Genomic DNA, 13770 nt, shown 5'->3' on the forward strand with positions numbered 1-13770 from the left:
GCTGTGAAAGACGCTGGGATTCTTGGCCTCTGGAGGAGAGGAATTCAATCCGGGGCCAGTGACAATTTTTGATCACTCAGAGTTTTTGTGTAATAAAGTTTTATTAAAGTATAAAAGAGATAGAGAAAGCTTCTGACATAGACATCAGACGGGGGCAGAAACAGTGCCTCCCTGTTAGTCTTTAGCCGGACATTTTATGTCTGTTAGAAAACTATTAATCAGATAAGAGAGACACCTCAAGGTTGACGGAGTTTCACCAGGCCCCTCTCCCACACTATGCATTTTTGAGATAGGATGGCATGAAATGTGTCATCCCCCAGCCACAAAAAAATTGATATGAATACTGATTTATTGAGCTATTATCAGCTCAATGTTTGAAAAAAGAAAAAACAAGTTAGTCTTAGGTGGAACCATTTTGAAGAAAGGCAAATTCCAAAGCAAATACATGGTTTCATTAAAAAGTTAACTTCAGGTGGAACCAGGTATTGTCATGGCAACACAAAATTTTAAGAGAAAAAAAAAATCTGACACTTGAAGCCTATTTCTTCCATTTGGAGACCTCTGGCCTTCCTGCCTGTCACCCTCTCAACTGTAAGTTTCAGGAGGACAATGACCTATGTTTCATTCTCCATTGTATCTTTTGTGTTTAAGACAGTGATTGGCATGGAGAAAACATTTAGGTAAATATTGAACAAGTGAATGAGTAAATAAATGAATTCAGGATGAATAAATTGGAATCTACAGGGTTGCACAGGAACATCTTAGGGCAACAACAATCCAGGCTATAATGGTGAGGATCTGGTTTGAGGAAGATAATGTCTGAACTGAAATTTTAGGTTTGATAAGTTTATCAATCACTATAGGGGAAAGAATATGTAAGTAGGTGGAATAGCTTGTACAAAGGGAGAACATGTCTATTCCGAAAATCTACCTGCAATGCAGGAAATGCAGGAGACAGGGTTCAATCTCTGGATTGGGAAGATCCCCTGGAAAAAGAAATGGTGACCCACTCCAGTATTCTTGACTGAAAAATCCCATTTCCAGAGGAGCCTGGCAGGCTACAATCCAAAGGGTCGCAAAGGATAGTGCATGCCTGAGCCACTGAGCACACACATTCAATGGAATCTAGGGTAACACCACCAATCCTGCTGCTGCTGAAACATCTGAGAACATGTTCAGACATTACAGAGACCTCAAGAGCACAGTGAATGAGGAACTTATGTATTGGTCATCATCAGGGTCTATACTTAGATGCTTATAATTTATAATGAGGACAGTATCTTTGCCATGTGTGACTTATTTTAAGATTATCAAACTCTGAACCCTCCTGTCATCTCAATATTATGAACAATTTCCTTTCATGAAAGAGTAAATCAAGTGAAACATCTTGAGTTGCAGATATTTTTAGCTCCTGGAGTTTACCAGTGCTTTCAGAATAATCATAATCAGAAGTCATAATAAAAATTATAATAATTTTTGAGTCCTAGGTCTGAATTTGTATTTAAAGAATTTCTTGGTTAGGAGTAAATTGAGATTAGCTTGAGGAAAACTTGGGGAAGCTGTAAAACAATGGTGTCTCAACATTTAATAGGTGTTCCACTGAAATAGAGCAGCACTCCATGGTCCTTGCCTCTCACCCCTGTGTCCTCAGCCTGCCTTTTGTCTGTGGAAAAACTTTAGCCATAGAACAAGTTTAATCAGAGAAGTGAGAAAATGTGGAAATGAAAATCAAAGGAAATAAAATAATAATGATGGTTTAGTCATTAAGCAAAGTCAAAACCTTTAATTTCTCTTCAATGGCTACAGATAATATTATGAGCCATATCTGTGAGCTGTTTTATAGATACTGACACCCCCACCAGATGGAAGAAGTTAACTGGGTGATGATCAGACTGTAGCTATGAAATAAGCTGTCATGATTCTTAGAACTGGCCTCAAAGAATTGGGAACAGACTGACCCTGGAACTGAAGATTCAGATCAGTCGCTCAGTCATGTCCGACTCCTTGCGACCTCATGAATCACAGCACGCCAGGCCTCCCTGTCCATCACCAACTCCCGGAGTTCACTCAGACTCACATCCATTGAGTCAGTGATGCCATCCAGCCATCTCATCCTCTGTCATCCCCTTTTCCTCCTGCCCCCAATCCCTCCCAGCATCAGAGTCTTTTCCAATGAGTCAACTCTTCGCATGAGGTGGCCAAAGTGTTGGAGTTTCAGCTTTAGCATCATTCCTTCCAAAGAAATCCCAGGGCTGATCTCCTTCAGAATGGACTGGTTGGATCTCCTTACAAGGAGAGTCCAAGGGACTCTCAAGAGTCTTCTCCAACACCACAGTTCAAAAGCATCAATTCTTCGGCGCTCAGCCTTCAATAACCTCAGATATGCAGATGACACCACCCTTATGGAAGAAAGTGAAGAGGAACTCAAAAGCCTCTTGATGAAGGTGAAAGTGGAGACTGAAAAAGTTGGCTTAAAGCTCAACATTCAGAAAACGAAGATCATGGCATCCGGTCCCATCACTTCATGGCAAATAGATGGGGAAACAGTGGAAACAGTGTCAGACTTTATTTTTCTGGGCTCCAAAATCACTACGATGGTGACTGCAGCCATGAAATTAAAGGACGCTTGCTCCTTGGAAGGAAAGTTATGACCAACCTAGATAGCATATTGAAAAGCAGAGATATTACTTTGCCAACAAAGGTTTGTCTAGTCAAGGCTATGGTTTAACTGTACCTAAAACAATCCAGATTGTTGGTCAGACCACCTATGACCAATTTTAAGATATCTGTCAGAGCTGACTATTCTGTTTTTCTGCTTGTAGCTCCTTCCCTCAGACTATAAAATCTCTTGCTCACTCATTGTCAGTCTGGGGGCAGGAGCAAGTAGGCCTTTGGACAGGTGTCTCCCCCCCACCCCCTGTTGCTGGCCTCTGAAGTAAAGCAAACTTTGCTTTCCACCAACCTAGCTGCTTTAATGGTTTTTGAGTGGCGAGTTGCTGGACCTGGGTTTGGTTATACCATTACAATCTGTGCATCAGAACATGCTTAGGGTAATTGGGGGACTTTTTTAATTTAAAAGGTTAAAATTTTAATTATGCCATTAAATGCAGCCCTTTAGTTTTTTGTCCAGTGATCATGACAAGATTTCTAAAAATTGGCTTTTTTCTCAACCTGTGAGCTTGAGTGAGTCTGGTAACATCTCGGAGTCACGTCTTGTAAACTGAGGAGTAAGAGAATATTATCCATCCACACAGCCTCTGTGTGCATCAAATGAGTTAACGGGCAGAAGTGCATCATGCATTCTAAGTTCCTAAACAAATCATGCTATATTATTGCAAGTTTGGAGAGCATTGCCAAATGAAAAAGCCTGCCCAGATTATGTACTGCCAACTCCAATAAAAGATTTCATGTGAAAAATTTATTCTGGCTCATCTTTTTGGGTTGAGAGAATTGAACCCATGTACCCAAAATTAATCTACTAAAGTGGGTGCTGAAATAGTGTTATAAATGAGAAATTGTCCAAGTAAGCTGCCATTCACTGGCTTTCAATGTAATTACTTAGATTGTATATTTTATAGAAAAATAGTGTTCTAGTTCTTGAAGAGAAATGGAACAGCATAATAATCATATAATGCAAAGCACACAGGAGAATAATGTAATGACAAACGTTTCATCTGGCATCATGGAATTAATTAATCTAGTATTGAAAGTGAAAGTGTTAGTTGCTCAGTGGTGTCTGACTCTTTGTGACCCCATGGACTATATAGCTCACCAGGCTCCTCTGTCCACAGAATTCTCTAGGCAAGAATACTGGAGTGGGTAGCCATTCCTTCTCCAGGGGACCTTCCCAACCCAGGGATGGAAACTGGGTGTCCCACATCGCAGGCTGTTTCTTTATTGGATGGATTACAAAATTATTTTATGTAAATTCTCAAATTCATTTTATGGAAAGTGACTATGCACTTATTGCTTCTCATTGCTAGGTCTGTTTTTCAATGCTTTAACCCTAATTTTCCAAGTTGACTTCAGGTTTCTGATAGTGGAATCTGGGTTGTTTACTTCTTTGAATTCCCTACAGGGTCTGAAACAATCCCTTTAAGTGTGGCATGAATTGAGAAAGTCAATCCTTGCATTTGCTCAAAGGGTTAATATGTATTTGTTGAATTTAGATTCATTTTGTCTCTTGGGCTCTCTAATAAAAGTTTGGTATAGAAAATGCCTTGGATATGATTTCATTTTGGTTTGGCATGTTCTTCAAAAGTGAGCTAAAGATGCTATCAGCCCCACTTTTTTCATTTTCGTTTATTACAGTTATTCTTGAATATCTGTAGTTGCTGAGATATTAATCTTGCAGGCATGAAATAATAGAACTTTCTTCATCTTTGCATTACCTGAAGGGAAATGAGTTTAATAAAGAGTGTATATTTATTTTAAAAATTAATTTTAGAAAGAAAAGTTTTATTTGGGAAATGCATATTATTTTATTCCACAATATACCTGATAATGTGGAAAATGCCACTTCACATATTATCAAATATGTTAGGAAAATAAAATTAGGCAAATAAGCGGGTAGGTGATTTGAAGAAACTTATAAAACTGCTCCATGTTTAGGAATATTCTTTTCTTCCATTCTTTAAAAATTTTTTTAATTTTATTTTTTTATTGAAGGAAAATTGCTTTACAGTGTTATGTTGGTTTCTGCAGTACAACAATGCAAATCAGCAACATCCGGGTTGCTTCCATGTCCTAGCTATTGTAAATAGTGCAGCTATGAATAATCTTTCTGACATCAGACTATGCTGCAAACTTATAGTCATCAAGACAGTATGATGGTTGTTTATTGGCTAAGTTGTGTCTGACTTTTGTGACACCATGGACTGTAGCCCACCAGGCTATTCTGTCCATGGGATTTCCCAGGCAGGAATACAGGAGTGAGTTGACATTTCCTTCTCCAGGGGATCTTCCCCACCCAGGAATCAAACCTGTGTCTCCTGCATTGCAGGCAGATCCTTTACTGATTGAGCTATGAGGGAAGCCAGACAGTACGAGACAGGTACAAAAATAGAAATATAGACCAATTGAACAAGATAGAAAGCCCAGAGATAAACCCATGTACCTCTGGGCACCTTATACAAAGGAGGCAAGAATATAAATGGAGAAAAGATAGCCTCTTTGGTAAGTGGTGCTGGGAAAACTGGAAAACTACATGTAAAAGAATGAAATTAGAACACTTCCTAACACCATACACAAAAATAGACACAAAATAAATTAAAGACTTAAACGTAAGGCTGGAAATTATAAAGCTTTTAGAAGAAAACTTAGGCAGTACATTCTTTGACATAAAAGACAAGGTGCTCTTTCATCTGCCTCTTTGAGTAATGGAAATAAAATGGAATTTTTTAAAAGATAAGTTTATTTCCAGATTCAAGGAAAAAAGAAATTACTGCTAACTTTATTTTATTTTGTCCATTTTTTTCATTTTTAATTAGTAAGAGTTCATGTTTATTTTATAAAATTTGGAAAATGCTAAAAACATGAAAAGAAAGTGACTGTAACTTGTTCTCTGTCCCCACATCCATATCTGGTGAATACTAGTATTAACATATTTGGGTATACACTTTTTGTATCAGTGTGTATGTAGATAAAATTATGTTCATATGGAAGATGATGTGATAACCTATTCACTTTATACAATGTCATCATGACACAAATACTAACTTAGTGCCTACTATATGCTGGTCATTGTCCTAAGCACTTTCCTTATTTATTTGCTTTGTTATTTAATGATTGTGACAACATTATGCATTTGGCACTATGATTATTCCCATTTCACAGATCAACAAACTGAGGAACCGATAGGATTATACAGCTAGAACCTAGTTCTTTCTGAGAAAACACAGTTAGGTCTAGTATCTACCTCTTTAGACATTTGAGAGATTTGGGGAGGCAAGGAAAGGACATGGCAAAGTACTTGACAATTATGAAGCATTCAATATATGACACTATTTGTTATTATTATTATGCTGTTTGTTATTCATAATTTTATTTCTAGTATTTCATACAATTCCTAGACACTATAATTGTGATCTACAATGCTTTAGTTTCAACCTCTTAAAATATGAATAGATTAGTGAAATTGCTCAGTTGTGTCTGACTCTTTGTGACCCCATGGATTATACAGTCCATGGAATTCTACAGGCCAGAACACTGGAGTGGGTTCAGCTCAGTTCAGTTGCTCAGTCATGTCCGACTCTTTGCGACCCCATGAACCACAGCACGCCAGGCCTCCCTGTCCATCACCAACTGCCAGAGTCTACCCGAACCCATGTGCATTGAGTTGGTGATGCCATCCAAACATCTCATCCTCTGTCATCCCCTTCTCCTCCTGCCCTCAATCTTTCCCACCATCAGGGTCTTTTCAAATGAGTCAGCTCTTTGCATCAGGTGGCCAAAGGATTGGAGTTTCAGCTTCAACATCAGTCCTTCCAATGAACATCCAGGACTGATCTCCTTTAGAATGGACTGGTTGGATCTCCTTTCAGACCAAGGGACTCTCAAGAGTCTTCTCCAACACCACAGTTCAAAAACATCAATTCTTCGGTGCTCAGCTTTCTTTATAATCCAACTCTCACATCCATACATGACCACTGGAAAAACCCTAGCCTTAACTAGATGGACCTTTGTTGACAAAGTAATGTCTCTGCTTTTTAATATGCTGTCTAGGTTGGTCATAACTTTCCTTCCAAGGAGCAAGCGTCTTTTAATTTCATGGCTGCAGTCACCATCTGCAGTGATTTTGGAGCCCCCCAAAATAAAGTTCACCACTGTTTCCACCGTTTCCCCATCTATTTGCCATGAAATAATGGGACCAGATGCCATGATCTTCGTTTTCTGAATGTTGAGCTTTAAGCCAACTTTACCACTCTCCTCTTTTACTTTCATCAAGAGGCTCTTTAGTTCTTCTTCAGTTTCTTCCATAAGGGTGGTATCATCTGCATATCTGAGGTTATTGATATTTCTCTTGGCAATCTTGATTCCAGCTTGTGTTTCTTCCAGTCCAGTGTTTCTCATGATGTACTCTGCATAGAAGTTAAATAAGTAAGGTGACAGTATACAGCCTTGACGTACTCCTTTTCCTGTTTGGAACCAGTCTGTTGTTCCATGTCCAGTTCTAACTGTTGCTTCCTGACCTGCTACAGGTTTCTCAAGAGGCAGACCAGGTGGTCTGGTATTCCCATCTCTTTCAGAATTTTCCACAGTTTATTGTGGTCCACACAGTCAAAGGCTTTGTCATAGTCAATAAAGCAGAAATAGATGTTTTTCTAGAACTCTCTTGCTTTTTCCATGATCCAGCAGATGTTGGCAATTTGATCTCTGGTTCCTCTGCCTTTTCTAAAATCAGCTTGAGCATCTGGAAGTTCACAGTTCATGTATTGCTGAAGCCTGGCTTGGAGAATATTGAGCATTACTTTCCTAGCATGTGAGATCTCCCTTCTCCAGGAGATCTTCCCAATCTGGGGATCAAACATAGGTTTCCAGCATTACATGTGGATTCTTTACCAGCTAAGCCACCAGGAAAGCCCAAAGATTAGTAGTTGATTGCTAAGTACAGTTGAATTTAATGTCGATTTTTTTTTCTCCAGTGAAATTTTCCCTGTATTTTCCTTGTTTTTCACAGATTCCCTCTGACAAACCTCCAGACTTGTAGAAAATAAATGAGATGTTTCTCAAATCACTCCTACCCATGTTGCAATTGATACTGGGGGTAGTTAAATCACATATAATTGATAAGAACTTCTTATGTGCTTTTGCTATGACCTTTTCTCTCTTCTTTTGTGTTCATCTCTCCAATCACATTCTATTAGTAGGCAATTTATTTTAGACAATCTATTTGTTGTTATTGAAACATACTTTGACAGTGGGTCACTACTTTTTATAACAGATAATAGTTTCTTAATATTTAAGGTGATTTTCTTACAAGTAAAATGTGCCATACTGAGAGATGAAAATAAGATAGTGAGTTAAGGTACATAACAGTAAAAAATGCCTAGATTTGTGAGTGGACACGTGGTAGCAATCCTCATTTTTTGTGCTGAGTAGTGTCTGACTCTTTGCGACCCCTGCCAGGCTCCTTTGTCTATGGAATTTTCCAGGCAAAAACCTCTGCAGTGGGTTGCCATTTCCTACTCCAGGGGATCTTCCAGACCCAGGGATTGAACCCATGTCTCTTGCATCTTCTGCATTGGCAGGTGGATTCTTTACCACTAGGGCCACCTGGGAAGCCCAATGCTCATTAATGAGTATATTTATTGAGAGACTTGAAAATGTGTTTGCATTTGCTTGATGATTTAACCATGCATAATAGAAAAGAATCCATAGCAAAACAAGCAGAATAGAGCCATCAAAGGGTATCATTCATAGGGAATGAATTTGATCATCCCTTAAAAAAATATTGCCAAGCTTACTGTGGTATAAATACCAAAGTTAGCCAATAGATTACTTGAATAGGCTAAATAGGATCTTAAAATGGAAATCTTGAATGCCAGAAAAAAAGACCATGAATGATGATGATGCTGCCTTGGTATAAATATAGCAGAAGTACCACATTTTAATCAAGAAGTTTCCTCCAGTGGGATAGTTATTCCCACTGCTTATTAGATTGATCAGTTGTATGAGTGCTCAGAAAAACAAGATTTCTCATAATAACTTATTTTTTGCACAATGTAAAAATCCCCAGATTTAGGCCAGATATTCCTGCTGAGGCCACTTGAATAAAATGATTTATTCCCTGATTGTAAGTGGAAGATACCAATTACTGCACAATAATATTCAATCATAAAATTATGTATTTTTAATTTTGCTATGCTCTTTGATTGTAGCTTCTTTGGCTACCTCTACTACTACTAGTAACTGAAGCTTTAATCTAATCCTTTATATAGCCATTTTGTGAATAAAAGTCGAATTCAATTTGAATAAAACAAGTAAATTGACATGAATACCAGAAATCATTTTGAAAACATGAACCAAGTTAATTACCCAGTTCTGTAAATGGGTTATTATAGTTTTATGACTTTGCTTTGGAAAGCATATAAGGGATTTAAAAATAAAAGAAAATCTGCAAGCCATAGCCCATAGAGGAAAAGAAATCATTTTAATTAAAGGAAAATGAGGTAAAATATAAAGTGAGAGAAATTATGTTTCTGATATGTTAAATATTTCCAGTTAGGAAAAAAGGAAAAGAACTAATATTTACTGTGGGCCTGTTAAGTACTTTATTATGTATTTCCATTTAATATCTCATGTATAGAATTCATATACAGTATCTTATCTCATTTTCTGAAAATATGAATTTTCTACTATTTGATAGAATATTTATTAATACTGGTCTTACCTTAAAAAATTTGAAGTTGGGTGTTCATGTGTGTGCTGTCATGTTCAACTCTTTGTTGTTGAGGTCCTTTAATGGACCGGAACCTGGTAGTCCGGACTCAACCGATAAGAAAGTAAAGGAGAAAGAGGCTGATATTCCTTGGTTTATGCAGAAAGCCAATAAAGCCCCTACATGGGGCTTGCTCTGTTCACGGAGGCCTCAGGCGCCCTCTCAATGGGATGAAGGCGCAGAGCGCCTTCTTGAGAGGGTCTTAGAAGCCCAGGCAGGAAAGTGAACTCAGAGAGCCTCTGCACTCCAGGGGATCAGCCTGAGAAACAGAGAGAGGGAGAGAGAGAGAGAGAGGGCAAGACACAGGGACCAAAGCTCTGATGGAGCAAAGGTGTTTTAATCAACATGGTGTGGGCATATATACTGTAGTTATTCTCAGCAAAGATAAAGATTGAAATTCCAGACTTACAAAACATAGGCAATCCAATAATCACTTTTACCATATGGTTCATAAAAAGGAAGAGGGTAGGGTACTTATCACCGTATAGAAAACCTAACGAAGGAAATGCCTGGATTCCTCAGCCCCGGGAGAGGCTTGCCTCTCCTCTTAATTCCTGAATATTCAGGAATTAATAAGGAACAGAGAATTCCTGACAGATCCAAAACAGCACACAGGAAGCCTCCTGTTAAATGCTTCCTGACACTTTGTGACCCCATGGACTGTAGTCTGCTAGGCTCCTCTGTCCTTGAAATTTTCTAGGCAAAGACACTGAAGTGGGTTGCCATTTCCTCCTTCACGGGATCTTCCCAACCCAGGGATCAAACACTCATCTCTTGCATCTCCTGCATTGATAGGCAGATTCTTTACTACTGTGCCACGTGGGAAGCCTAATATAATGTACATCTGTTTATATATTGTATGTAAATCCATGCTTTACACATAGAAAAAAATAAGATTTTTGCCATCAAGAACAAATTTATACAAAGAACACAGTCTAAGCAATAAAAGGTTTACAGTATTAAAACTTAAAAAAAAAAAGAAGGAGTGCAGAGAAGAAATTATCTTAGCACTTAGTTATGGAGATTATTTCCAAGAGTTCAACTACTCAGTTGTATCAAAATTAATTTTTCCTGAAGAAGGTACTATTCTCACCTATAGGCAGTCCTTGCCTTGCATGGTTGGTAGTGTCAATCAAAGCAATGTTAATAATTAATGGAGAAAATTATTATTTTTCTGTGACAAAAAGTTGTCAAATTATTAAATAGCGTCAGTTATAAATGCAAAAGAAAATGAAAATAGACAGTACACTGCAGTTTAAAATATTAGAAATTGGTTAACCCATTACAAATATAGTGTTGCTATATTTATTAATTAACCCAACCAGTTTATTAAGAGCCTACATTATGTCAGTCACCCACCTAGGCAACCAAGAGTAGTAGGAAGAAATTTAATTTTAACAAATGAGTGTGCAGCTGTGTTGTAGGAGGAAATGGCAACCCACTCCAGTATTCCTACCTGGAGAAACCCCATGGACAGAGGTGCCCAGCAAGCTATATTCATGGTATCGCAAAGAGCTGGACATGACTGAACAGCTAAGCACAGCTCACAGCACAGTGAAGCTACGTATCATATTTCAAAATGATATAAAATGATGCTAAACTTTCATGGTGCTTGATGTCTTTCTAATAACCTAAGTGAGGCAAATGAAATACAAATTAATTCAGATTTTTCTGGCTAAGTGGTTATCTCTAAATTACTGTTTTTCACTTAACCGATAGCCTTTAAAGACATTGTAAATCAACTATATTTCAGTTTTAAAATATATATTGATATAAAAAGGAAAAAAAAGATCAATGCTAAAGTTTGGTTTCCTTTTCATTGAAAAAGCATGTGTTAGCCAGATGGTTATTCTTTTAATTCAACCAAAAAAATGGCAGTATAGCTAATGATATGTAGGCAGAATAAGTTAGAGGTGTAGCCTTAGGGAGCTGTAAGCAATACAAGTGTCTAACTTATTGAGCCTCTAATATGTGGCAAGCAACAAGGGGCATCAAATCATTCAGGAAATTTCAGACCACGTGTAGTAGCTCAGACTCAAAGCATGTGTTACAGAAAGGCTGAAACCAAAGGAAAAAGAAGTAACAAATGAGACTGGAGGAGAATGCCTCCTGAATCCAGCTCTCCCACTGATGTGACCAGGGTTTTGTGAATGTCTACACACTACAATTGAGATTATCTGCTTAATGCCAACATTCCCTTCAAAACTCTAGGCTCTGAGAGGGCAGAGTCCTTCTATACTTCAGTTCAGTTCAGTTCAGTCGCTCAGTTGTGGCTGACTCTTTGCAATCCCAGGGACAGCCGCACGCCAGGCCTCCCTGTCCATGGCCAATTCCTGGAGTTTGTTCAAACTCATGTCCATTGGGTCAGTGATGCCATCCAACCATCTCATCCTCTGTCTTCCCCTTCTCTTCCCACCTTCAATCTTTCCCAGCATCAGGGTCTTTTCAAATGAGTCAGTTCTTTGCATCAGGTGCCCAAAATATTGGAGTTTTAGCTTCAGCATCAGTCCTTCAAATGAATATTCAGGTCTGATTTCCTTTAGGATGGACTGGTTGGATCTCCTTGCAGTCAAAGGGACTCTCAAGAGTCTTCTCCAACACCACACTTCAAAAGCATCAATTCTTCAGTGCTCAGCTTTCTTTATAGTTCCACTCTCACATCCTATTTTGATTTTATCATAGACTATTCCTATCTAACATGCAATATGTATTTGTTACATGCTTAACTTATGCTCCATAATCCCGGTGGCACTAGTGGTAAAGAATCTGCTTGCCAATGCAGGAGACATAAGAGATGCAGATTTGATCCCAATTCCAGAGAAAGGAATTGCTACCCACTCCAGTATTCTTGCCTGGAGAATTCCATGGACAGAAGAACCTGGTGGGCTACAATCCACGGGGTCGCAAAGAGTCAGACATGACTGAGTGACTAATACTACATAAATAAATTGACAGAAAAATAATGAAAAATTAAGTGCAGTATTCAATCCCTAGAAGAATGGCAGGTAGTTTTTTAGGCAGTAAGGATTCAATACCATTCCTTGAATATATTAAGGCAGTGGTGGGTACTGAGACTAGGCAGGCTCAGAGGAATTTTGCCAGAACCTTGATAAGGGGATGAGGTTCTCTAGAGACAGAATCTCCTGCCATCACTGGAGTCACTAGTCGGGAGGTGACAACAAACCCAGGAGGAAGCTGGACGAGGTTTATCCAAAAGGGAATAGCAAACAGCCTTTACTTATTCAGATGGCTAAATGAAGATGAAATAAAATAAAAGCATATCAGTGGAAGGGTTTGCTGAAAATGCATCCACCCAAGCATGGGATAATCAGGTCACAACGTAACTGGGCTTCACATGACTTAGCCCTCCTGAGTTAGTCTGGCAGCTTTCTTTAATCCATATCCTCTTACACTTACTTTATCTACTTCCATTTGATCTTCATAATTTATCCATGTAGAACTTCTCATTTATTTCAGTTGCAATGTAGGGTACTATTGGATGTTTGTAGTATATTAATTATGAACACATGTTGGAGGAAATCATCAAGAAGAGGCTGACTTGCAAGTTAGACATGTGAAATCAGAGCCTCCTCACCCTCTCCTACACCTGTGGAATATATATTCTGCCCAGCTCTCTTTCAGGGGTTTTGTTTTTAAGGACAAAAGCTTGAAAGAACAATGTTTTGTTGAGACCATCAGGATGAGTTATGTGGTTGGATGCAGTTTAGGACTATAACTTGTTATTTAGTCCATCAGTCATATATGACTTTTTTGTGATTCCATGGACGGTAGCCCACCAGGCTCCTATGTCCTGGGATTTTCCAGGCAAGAATACTGGAGTGGGTTGCCATTTCCTCCTCAAGGGGATCTTCCTGACCCACGGATCAAACCCATGTCTCCTGAATCTCCTGCATTGGCAGGCAGAGTTTTTACCACTGTGCCACCAGGGAATCCCTTTAGAATTATATACAAACCAAAAATTCTTGTAACAGGTGCAGAGATCTATTTGTCTTGCAGCTGCCCAAGACAAGCATCTATGTAAGTTCTTTGCTTATTAAAACTGCCACTTATTAATCTGGAGTGGTCTGCTTCATTCTTTGGGCTCTTCTGGCCCTCCTCCATGTTGCCAATTTAGATTTCACTTGGGAAGCTCTCAAGGTTGTGACCCAACAAGAAATGGCTGAAACAGTATGGTAGGTAGAATTCTAATATGATTTACAAGATCACTAACCCCATCAGTGTCTTGCAAAATTGCCAGGACTATGCATATGATGAATTTTATGCCCAGTGATTAGATAAGTTTAAATGGCCTGGATTGACTTTTAAAAAGG

Source organism: Bos indicus x Bos taurus, chromosome 2 (genome assembly GCF_003369695.1).
Source record: "Bos indicus x Bos taurus breed Angus x Brahman F1 hybrid chromosome 2, Bos_hybrid_MaternalHap_v2.0, whole genome shotgun sequence".
NCBI lineage: Eukaryota > Metazoa > Chordata > Mammalia > Artiodactyla > Bovidae > Bos > Bos indicus x Bos taurus.